This window comes from Eschscholzia californica, unplaced genomic scaffold (assembly GCF_041429995.1).
Source record: "Eschscholzia californica isolate CP2 unplaced genomic scaffold, dmEscCali1.0.p SCAF_3, whole genome shotgun sequence".
Taxonomy (NCBI): Eukaryota; Viridiplantae; Streptophyta; class Magnoliopsida; order Ranunculales; family Papaveraceae; genus Eschscholzia; species Eschscholzia californica.
Genome location: NW_028238420.1, coordinates 35,998,957 through 36,009,827, shown reverse-complemented (window position 1 = coordinate 36,009,827; position 10,871 = coordinate 35,998,957).

The window sequence follows — 10,871 nt, the reverse complement described above, 5'->3', positions numbered from 1 at the left end:
CTTGCCAGAGCTGGACAACACCGCTTTGCTCTCTAAAATGGCATGGAGGCTCAAAACTGAACCGGAAGCTCCAAGGGTGAAACTTCTCAAAGCCAAATACTACCCCCACTCTGATAAACCTGGTCCAGCGAAACCTCATCATTTTTGGAGCTGGAAAACTATCAGGAAACACTACAATCTCATCGATGATTTAGCCACTTGGGAAGTTCACTCAGGTAATGATATTAACATTTGGGGAGATAGTTGGATCCCAGATATCAATGAACCAGTGCCAAACACCAATCAATCCAGTCTGAACAAGGTAGCCCAACTTATTACTAATAACAACTGGAACAATGAGGCTCTCAACGCCAATTTTGACGTCTCGACTCAAAACCTAATCAAAGCTATTCCAGTAAACAGCGAAGGAAAAGATCAACTCAAATGGAAACTTACCAAATCGGGTAAGTTCACTGTGAAATCTATGTACCAACATCTTAGCACTAACAATATCAATCAAAATCCTAATCAGCAGAACTGGAAGTTCATCTGGTCTATTCCAACTATTCCTCGTGTAAAAATCTTCATCTGGAAAATCTGTACTAAAGCCCTCCCTGTTAGAGAAAGAATAGGAAAATACATCGATAATAACACTAAATGTCCGAATTGTATGAATACCGAAACAATTGAACATGCACTTTTACATTGTGCACTGGCAAAAAACGTTTGGTTTAATTTTAATATTATATCCGAAAAAATAACATCTATCTCAGATTGGATCTTCTCGTGGGAAGAAAATACCAATCAATGCTACACTAGTGAAGATATTCACTTTGCGAGCATACTCTGGATTTTATGGAAAGTAAGATGTGACCACTGTTTTCAACATGAGATTAACGATCTTCATAAGATCATCAGAATGATCAAATCATTTCCAAAAAACAACAAAAATTCTGAGAAAATCAAACATAAATCCACTGAAAAATGGCAACCACCAGCAGAACATTTTATTAAGATCAACGTTGATGCATCATTTATAAACGTAACATCCAACACGGGAATAAGCTTAATAGCTCACAATGCAGATTCAAAATTTATAGAAGCTCAAGTGAAATCCTCGAGGGCAAGAAATAGTGAAGAAAGTGAAGCAATGGCAATTTTATATGGCATGGAATGGGCGAAAGAACAGAACCACAAGTCAATTATAATAGAAAGCGACAACATTAACCTTATCAAGCACATTCACAATAGAAAACATTCAGTTCAGTGGCAATCTTTAATCCACCTCCGAAGAATACGAGAAAACAGAAGAAATTTCGATGTAGTTCAATTCAAATTCACAAGAAGAGAACTCAACTCGCAAGCAGACAAGCTGGCAAAATGGGCTAGAAAGAAGAATAGAAGCAAAAAGTGGAATAATGTTCCTTGTATTTTAGTTGATAAATATTGTAATAACGTTTTTAGTAATTAATGTATGGATAGTTCAACAAAAAAAAAATAGATTAATAGCTAGCATTCCATCTTTCTCTTCATCTCTATCTATTAATTTTATCAACAATATATATTAACACAGTTACACAATAGATATTAACATGTATCCAAGTTCAGTCAGGCATTTCATCAAACATAATGTGTGCAATAAGATTAGAATGCCCACATGCTTAAGTAATCTCCAAGCAATAAGATTCAGGTTCAGTCATAACTCAACCAAATAAAGTGTTATCAGAGAACATATGATTTTTGATTTTTTGAAACAACAAAAAAAATTTACAAAAGATATCAAGAGTAAGAAATTTAATCAAAATGTCAACAATTTTTCTAATTTAATTTGGAAACTAGATAATATGAGAAATAGTAAAATGAAGATAACAGAACACTAAGAGCCCTAAGTTTCAAATCTACCAAGATCAAACAAATTCCAGTCGATCTAATCTTGAAAAAAATGCAAATCTAACCTTGGAAAATTCATTTTTCCTTCACATCGATACATTAAAATGCTTTCTCCAGACATTGAAGAAACCAATTTATGTTAGTTTATTTCATTCTTGAAATTAATTGAGAGTGAGCATCACCTACTTCTACTATTCAAGACTCTTTTGTGTTCTACCTAGCACATGATGGGTCCGCCTTTAAATATGATGGCATTTAAAGTCATTTCTTCCTTTAACTCATTATCTCACATCTTTGAACTAGTGGAACTAGATAGTCTTTATAATGAGTTGTTTGACAACTCATTGTAAAGAACTTCGTGGAGTAGAGAATGTTCCCACACGTGCGCATACACATGCGCCGCGGACGGAATTTTGGCATTTTTTGCCTTTGGCCTTTTGAACCGTGGCCCGCAAGCTCGCGAATTAGCAATTTGCACCGAGGTTGATGAGTTGTTTGACAACTCATTGTAAAGAACTTCGTGGAGTAGAGAATGTTCCCACACGTGCGCATACACATGCGCCGCGGACAGAATTTTGGCCTTTTTTGCCTTTGGCCTTTTGAACCGTGGCCCGCAATCTCGCGAATTAGCAATTTGCACCGAGGTTGCTCCAATATTACTTTCAAAGCAATGACCTCCATACGACGACACAGTAAAGAAAGTTTTATCTATTCTATGATTCCATTCATCTACCTTCTATTTCCAACAATTTAACAATGAAACATCATGTTTTAACAATGAAACAATTGGAATCCTAACAACGAAACCTCAAGAATAAAACTTTTTTTGGTGTTTAACAAAGAACCAGTAAAATCAAGATTATAGAGAGAGTCACATGTAATCTCCTTCTCAAGTGGGTATACACAGGTATGAACCAAAAATTCCTTGATGAACGAAATGAGATTGATAAAGAAAAGGTATCAGTAAACTCCATTAATGAGACTTTCAAGGCGTAGAAATTGGCCAGGAAGAATGATTTGAAAGAGTTGTAACGTTAGGTTGGACGATTTAGAGGAGGATTGTTTGAAGTTGTTAATGACGGAAGATGTGGGGGTAGATTTTCCACTCATAATGAATCTGGAACATCCCGCTCGAATCAATTATTAATTTGCCGTCCTACTCATGATACATCTGGACAGTTGGGTATTAATAAATGGTTTATATGCAATTTGGGATGTCGAGCTTTAACTTAATCTGGAACGTCCATTAATTTATTCATAATTGAGCAAGGATCATATTCTCAATGACCTCTTTTACTCCCTCCGTCTCAAAATGAAAGTCCATTATCGAAACTCACCCGATTTATTTTCGTTTTGTATGTTCCCATATTGTCTTTATTAAATCTGAATTCTAGCATTTATTGTGATCCAATCTAGTGAATTATATTGGACAAAGTAGTGCATGCATTATCTTTCCTAATAAATGCACTTGATAATGGTATAGAATTAAGGAGGGGTATATTTGCTAAAATATCGGATATTATAGGCTATATATGGATGGGACTTTCAATATGAGACAACCCAAAAAGGAATAATGGACTTTCATTTTGACACGGATGGAGTATCAAAGAAGCACGTTTGTCCAGTCAACTTTTTTAGTTTAGTTCCATTAGATAGGTTTGTTAAAAAAACTATCATATTTCAAAGCCTTTTTTTTATTATCCTTGTCATGTATTATGAACTAACACAATATAAAATACACAAAATCTTATTTTGTTCTTCAACTTCAAATACAAAATTGATTTTCTTCTTAAACCAAGTTTTCTCTCAAGAAATAATTTACTTCTCATTTATTTGGAGTAATTCACTTTTGGACCCTAACTTGTAACTAATTCGCCCTTGTAGCCCCTAAAAGTTCTCGACTGTTCAATTTGACCCCCAAGGGCCAGAAAATGTTCAATTTTTTCAGAGATACCATAAGAGGCCAAAATTTCTCCAAAAAAATGTTAAAACATTAATTCCACGTTATCTCTCCTTCCCTCTAACACTTCATCCCATCTCCTCACCACCACCTTATCTCTCCATTTATCCACAACAACTTTCTTCTGCGGTAGAAAGTCACTTATCGATGACCTTCAACAAGTTCTTTTTTATTGGCCAGCGCTTTGGGGAAAGCTAAATAGTTTCCGGGGTGTGAAGACTTGGTCAAAAATTGGTCAATTTTGTTTGACAATTTTATTTAGGGGGAAAGCAAAATAGCTTCTCCACCTCAGCTCTCTATCTCCACCTCACTTCTCTCCCTCCACCTCATCTTCTCTCTCCACCTCATCTTCTCTCTCTCTTCTCCGATAGGTCGCCGGCCGGAAAATTTCCGGCCGGCGACCATGAAAAAAAAATTTTTTTTTTTTTTTCTCTCACACCTCTCTCTCTCTAAACTCCGGCGAAGGGGGTTTCCCTTCGCCGGAGTTCCGGTCTGTTGAAGAACAGACCGGAACTGGTCTGTTCTTCAACAGACCGGATCTGGCCTGTTGAAGAACAGACCAGATCGGTCTGTTCTTCAACAGACCGGAACTGGTCTGTTGAAGAACAGACCAGTCCGGTCTGTTCTTCAACAGATCCGGTCTGTTGAAGTCTTCAACAGACCGGATCTGTTGAAGAACAGACCGATCTGGTCTGTTCTTCAACAGGCCAGATCCGGTCTGTTGAAGAACAGACCAGTTCCGGTCTGTTCTTCAACAGACCGGAACTCCGGCGAAGGGGGCCCTTCGCCGGAGTTTAGAGAGAGAGAGGTGTGAGAGAAAAAAAAAAAAATTTTTTTTTTTTCATGGTCGCCGGCCGGAAAATTTCCGGCCGGCGACCTATCGGAGAAGAGAGAGAGAAGATGAGGTGGAGGGAGGTGAGATGAGGTGGAGGGAGGTGAGGTGAGGTGGAGGGAGGTGAGGGGGAGAATTTTTTATTTTGAGCCATATTCCCCATAAAATATGTTTCCCCGGAAACTTTTCGAAATTTTACATATTCCCTTTAAAATTTCACACCCCGGAAACTATTTAGCTTTCCCCAAAGCGCTGGCCTTTTTATTTATTCCTCTTCTCTTTTCTCTTTCTTTTTCTCTTTCTTTTTCTCTTTCTTCTATCTCTCTTCTCTCTCTCTCTCTCTAGAGAAAGGGGAGAGCCCCTTCTTGTGGAGGTGTGAAAAAATAGACTTTGAAGAGTCGTTAGAATCTGGAACTCTAAATTTAGAGTAAATCAGATGTCCGATGAAGCGGCTCATCCCCAGAGCCGGCCCCTAGCTTTGGGCCACCAAATATAAGGACCACACTGCTGTAACCTTAGATGGGGCGCCTACAAGAAAAAAGGTCAGGGCATAGTATGAAACTAAGAATCTAAGATAATAAAGTGGGGCAACTTGAAAGGCTTCTAACGACTCACATGGGGCCCAACTTTCGACTTCCTTTAACGTAGATTTGAAAGGGACAATTCCAATGTGCTCCCTAAGTGCCTTTAGCGACCATATGTGGCCCTGTATTTGTACAAAAGTTAAATTTGACCCCTTTATGTGGTGCAATTGAATTTGTTCTAAAAATTTTTATTCCATTAACTTTAAAATTTGTTTATTTTTTTTATACAGTTTCCTTTTACTATTTACCTATAAATTCTCTTTATACTCCAAATTATCTTCACGTCATTTAGTAAAAAAGAAATGTTAGTCGATTATCTGATGGTAGATCTCTTTTTTCTATTCTTTTCGATATATATATATATATATGCATCCCACTCTCTTTTATCTTTCCCTCTTTTATTTCTTTCCCGTTCTCTCCAAATTTAAGTGAAAACTTTTGAATAAAGATTTTAATTCCGAGTTAAATCATATCTCCTAAAAAAAATTGGTAGAGATTAATACATATAGTCTTGGTTAGAATGATACAGATAATCTGAACTCTATGTAAGACAACGAAATAAAAATCTCATTAACGAAAACACATGGGGTTTCAAATACTTTTTACCAAGAAAAAAATTGGACGTCATTGATCGAGTTTTCAAAAATAAAACTGATAGTGCTTGAATTTTGTAATAAATACAAATATTCAAGATATTTGTATTTTCTCTATATACGTTATATATTTATATAAGAAATTGTTCTTATATTTTAGTTGGTCTTGGTAAAACTGCATCTCAATATTTTTTGTACGTACAATTGTCCATATAAATTAACCTGTGGAAAATCACGTGCAAAACTGTTGTAATTCTTGCTTAATGCATATGACCTTAACGAAAAATTTCTTACGTACAAATTAATGTGGACTTGCATTTATACATAATTAATTAAAACCTAAAAAAGGTTGATAAATCATTTTAACAAAAAGATTTTTGGCCGAGGGATTTTTGAAAAATTACACCATGAAATACATGTACAAGTATGGGGCCACAATTATTTAATTCGCTTCGGGCCTCACAAATGTCAGTGCCGGCCCTGCTCGTCCCCTACTGTTTTCTCCCTGACCATCTTCAGTGTTTCTGTCCCTGCATCTTTCTCTCTGTGTTCATCACTTACATCACCTACAAAAGTAATTTCCACATTGTTTTTTCCTGTAGTCCACTTTCCCACTTTTATCATCATCTATCTCTCTCTTTCTTCGTTTCTCTCTAGGCATATCAGAATTAACCTTAACTTTTTAAAGATAAGTACCACAATCATAGTTTTCACTCAAAGTCCGTTCATTGATGACAAAATATATACCAATAAGTCGAAAATCGTTCAGTAAATAATTGATTAAAGTATGTTAACTGATAAATACCACATCAAGATTTGAATCAAGCTTTAAGGCCTCACGATAAGGGCGTGTTGTATGATATATAAAAAATGTATGAATCACTCTTACCTTTGACTAATAATAAGAGTTAATTTTGTTGTGGTCCCAAATTTGTAATTGTGTTTATAACAAGAGCTAATTCTCTTTTGGTCGCAAATTTGTAACGGAAGGTTGGTATTGTGTTTATAATAAGAGTTAATTTTTGTTCTAGCCTCAAATTTGTAACTAATTGACGAGCTTGTTATATCATGAGTGTGTGGAAGTTCAATTAGGCCATCGAGGCCTTAAAAAGTTCCAACTGTTCACAAAAGCCTTTGAGGGCAAAAATAGAATTAATGCCCAAAAAAAGTTAATACATTATGATCCACCTGATCTCCCGTTCTCTCCCTATTTAGGTTGTGTTTGATAGTAATTTGAGAAAAAAAAAAAAAAAAAGTAGGGTAAATTTTTCTCCATAAATATTTTCACATTTTCCACCATTTGGTTCGCCAAGGGAATTTTTTTCTAAGTACCGAACTCAGTTTACCAATTATTAGATGAAGTTTTTGTTATGGTGATTAAGACCAAAAACCCATCTAAAAAAATTCATGAATAATCAGATTTAAACATTAACAAAGAAGATGATTATATTTATATCGTTCTTGTCTATTAACCTCATTTTTCTTGTTGTTATGGAAGATTTCTGTTTTAGTAGCCATGAAAGGATGTTGTGAGCCATAAGTACATAACATAAGAGTCCAGAGAGAGAAAGAGAATGAGAGAAGAATGAATAAGAAGAGGAAGACAAGATGAAAGATGGCTATTTAACTATTGGATTTGGTTTATGAGAGATCATAGTATCTAATAAAGAATGTTTAGAACCAAGCAGAGATGCTTGTAAAATACAACTTTTGTCTTTAAACTAGTTACTTATCATCTTCTTTTCTCTTTGTTCAAGCAAAACAAGAAAAATCTAGAGAGAGAACAAAAAACAAGTGTATGTAGAGAGAGAAAGTTAGACTTTAAGCTAGAACTGTCACAAATTAAGGGTAATGGAAAGAGTACCATGGTTGCAAGAAAAAATGAATTTCTAGAGCTTCAAATGTATTATGACCTTTCACATTGAAAACAAAATGGAAGTAAACTAGAGAGAGAAGATGGGGTAGTGAAGGCAAAAATAGGAATGAAAGAATAGAATTGAAATGTTACAGGATGTGGGTGAGAAATTTAGAGAAAGAAATAAGTAACTAGTTTACAGAAATGTGTAAGAAATTCTAAGAACTCTAATTTTATTTTCCAATCAATAGTTTCTAGTTCATTACAACCATTATTTATACTAATGAATTACAAGGAAGAGAAGAAAAGAAAGATTAGGAAAGTTAGTTAGACAACTAAAACAGAATTAGTTGTAACTAACTTTTATTGTTAATTATTGTTGCAGGTGGTTGACTGGAAGTCAAGATGACTGGTCAGAAGACTTTCTTGGACTTCACTTGACTCGGCTTGACCAAAGACTTTCTTGGTCTTCACTTGACTTGACTTGACCGAAGACTTAGTCAGAATAAACCTAGATATAAAACCCAAACAGTTTTGCCCTAATCCTCATTTCGATTGTTCTTCAAACCCTATTTTCACAGCCCCCCTCAAACTCATGGTGAAGAACTGCGATGAATCATGAGTTTGTTTCGAAAATAGGCAAATAGATCAAAAGAAACACCTTTGGTGAAGGTATCCGCGAGTTGTTCTTAATTGGTAGATGATGAATCACCAAAGTTCCATTAGAAACCAGATCCCTGACGTAGTGAAAATCCACTTCGATATGCTTCGTCCTGGCATGAAAGATCGGATTTGAAGCTAAGTACTTAGCACTAATGTTGTCACAATAAAGGAGCAATGGTTTCTTCAGAGGGCAGCCAAGTTCGTCCATAAGTTACGTAATCCAAACCATTTCAGTAGCAGTGGTAGATAGGGCTTTATATTCTGCCTCAGTTGAGGATTTGGCCACAGTAGCCTGCTTTTTCGAACACCAAGAGATTAGGGTTGATCCGAGGAAAACACAATATCCTCCTGTTGACTTTCGTGAATCAAGGCAACCAGCCCAATCCGAGTCTGAATAGGCTGTCAATGTTGTTAAATCAGTATGAGAGATTTTAAGACCTGACCCAGAGTTCCTTTTACATATCGTAAAATCTTTTTAACCAATACTAAATGTGTTGTTGTTGGCTTGTGCATGAACTGGGCTGCATAGTTGACTGCAAATGAGAGATCTGGACGAGTTAAAGTAAGATATTGTAAGGCCCCTACTAAACTCCTGTACTCTGCTGGACTTGGAAGTTCATCACCATTTGTAAGTGAGACCCTCTTACCATTTGATACTGGTAATTTGGAAGGTTTTGAGTTTAGTGAATCTGCTTTTTGGAGTAACTGAAGTGCATATTTATTTTGTGTGAGTATCATAGACCCTTGTTGTTGAGTATGAGTAACTTCTATACCCAGAAAGTATGCTAATGAACCCAAATCCTTCATTTTAAAAACCATACTCAAATCCTTTATTAAGCAATTGATTTGGGAGTCAGAACTGCATGTAAGGATGATATCATTCACATATAGTAATAAGACCATACTGCCTGTGCTAGAGTGATATACAAACATTGAGTGGTCTGTCTTGCTCTTGTGAAAACCATAGGAGTATAGAAAGGTAGCAAATTTGTTGAACCATGCCCTTTGGTGCTTGCTTTAACCCATATAAAGCTTTGTGTAAATGACATACATAAGATTCCTTTCCAGACTGAATGAACCCAGAGGGTTGAACCATAAAGACATCCTCTTCAAGAGTTCCATGCAGAAAAGCATTTGACACATCCAATTGTTTGATAAGCCATGATCTAGTAACAGCAATTGTGAGCACTATTCTAATTGTATTTGATTTGACCACTGAGTTGAAAGTCTCAGCATAATCAACTCCTTCCTGTTGATGAAAGCCCTTTGCCACAAGTCTGGCCTTGTATCTTTCTATAGTACCATCGCTCTTCTGTTTGAGCTTGAAAACCCATTTGCAGCCAAGAACACTCATACTTTTATGATATGGTACTAGTGACCAAGTTTTATTATCTAAAAGTGCTTGATATTCATTCTACATAGCTTTTGTCCATTCAATGTGTTTTGCTGCCTCTTTGTAAGAGGTAGGTTCAGTGGGTAATTGTAGAATAGACAAATATGCATCATTTATAATGTGAGGGGATGTAAAATGTGCCACAAAATCAGAAGGAAGATTTTTACTTTTGATTATACCATTCATTCCTCTAGTAGTGACCTGACTAGTCTATTGATTTGGAACTGAAACAAGTTGAGGTGTTGGTGTACTAATTCTAGAATTAGCAATGCCCATCTCACTTGGACATTGAGTTCTAGTAACTGAATTAGCTGGTGTACTAGTAGAGCTACTAGGTGTCCCTAATTCAGTAGAAGATTGGTTAGGTAGCAAAGAAGGAAGAGGTAATGATATATGTGGTGGCAATTGCTGATCACTACTAGACTGTGTATAAGAGATGAGAATGAAAGGAAAACTACTCTCACCAAAGATTACATGTCTAGATATATAGAGTCTTTTACTAGATGGCTCATAACATCTATAGCCCTTGTGCTCATTACTATAACCAAGAAAAACACAGGAAATACTCTTTGAGCTGAGTTTATCTTGTCTAAGTATTCCTAGATGTGGGAAACAAGCACATCCAAACACTCTAAATTGAGAATAATCAAGAGACACATGAAACAGTGACTCATAAGGAGAAATACCCTGAAGTGTTTTTGTGGGTATCCTATTTATGATATAAACTGCAGTATTGAAGGCATTTAACCATAGAAATTTTGGTAAATGACAATGAAAAGACATAGTGTTACCTAATTCAGTAATATGCCTGTGTTTTCTCTCTGCTATGCCATTTTGTTGTAGAGTATATGGGCAAGAGCACCTGAAAATGATGCCATTTGTGTCTAAAAGCTTTCTGAATTCACCATGTTTTAACTCTGGAGCCCATCAGACTGAAAATACACTATCTTTTCCTTTAGCAAATTTTCAGTTGCAACCTTGAAATGAATGAAACACCTTGTGTTATCAGATCTAGCTTTCATGGCATATATCCAACTATATTTGCTGAAGTCATCTAGAAAAAGAATATAGTACTTTGCCCCATTTGGGGTTGCAATAGGGGCTGGTCCCCATATATCACAG